The sequence below is a fragment of the Bombus pascuorum genome, chromosome 8 (assembly GCF_905332965.1).
Source record: "Bombus pascuorum chromosome 8, iyBomPasc1.1, whole genome shotgun sequence".
In the NCBI taxonomy this organism is placed as follows: Eukaryota; Metazoa; Arthropoda; class Insecta; order Hymenoptera; family Apidae; genus Bombus; species Bombus pascuorum.
In genome coordinates, this window is record NC_083495.1 from 13,076,392 (window position 1) to 13,077,503 (window position 1,112).

Consider the following 1,112-nt stretch of genomic DNA (forward strand, 5'->3'; position numbering starts at 1 on the left):
AGGTGCACGGCGAACACGTTCGCGAACAATGGTCGCGAACTGTTTGCGAACGTTTCGTCATTACGCTCGCGATATTTTTCAAATGAAATCAACGTTGCTTCTTACGGTTAACGATTGCTATTGCGTCTAGGTAATTATTTTATGAATTATTGGCTTGGCAACTGTTAGGCGATATTGACAAAATTCGCAATCACTTGGTTGCCAACCCAATATTTGATGAACACTGCGACATCAATTTCTGTGTACTTTATGTATCACGCGATTAAGCGTTTGGAAAGGAAATTGTAAAAATGATTTGTTTCCTGACGTTAGGTTTTACGTAGGTTTTACGAAAGATTCGAATCTAACTCGAATTCGTCCTAGATCTGTCTAAATATTAAAGGATCGGTATATATGATTTTTCTGAGACACTCGATTTGACTCATCAATTTAGATTTAATCGTTCGATCGGAGAATCTTAGAGTTTCTTTGTTATCGATACGATATTTTATAGAAAATGGTAAAATTGTTCTTTAACCAATCGATGCATAAGAAAGTTTAATTAAAATTGGAATTGTTTGTGAAATTAACGAACGAGAAAAAGTAAAACGTTATTCTCTGTTTAAGAAATGGCGGTAGTAATGTGTATTTAGTAGCGTTCTTTTGTGTTTTATATTAGACACTAGAAGTATACTAATATTCCAACTGGTCGAACACACACTTTCTCTTCCTTTAAATTTTTCCCTGGATCCTAATAATTTCTAATAACTCTTCGAGAAGCTATCATTCTCTCTAACAAATTAGTCTAACATTAGTATAACAACAAAAAGGATAACTGATATTACGTCGCATTTTTTGTCACATTTCATTTCACATGCTGAAACATGCCGAGCGTTGCAGACACACTCTAAAGACACTTTCTTTCTTCCAACGTTTCCCTACGACTTTTATAGCCCGGACTTAATAGAATCTATTATGACTGCTCGACTACCTGGCCCGAACGTGCTTCCATTTAGGTTTAACTTTAGGGGACTTAAAAGTCCATATTTCAAATTTCAAGAACATTTTAACCATCTCTCTGCTTCGAGCAAACCCAAACTAGCCAATATTTCTTAATACTTGGCTAAAAAGAT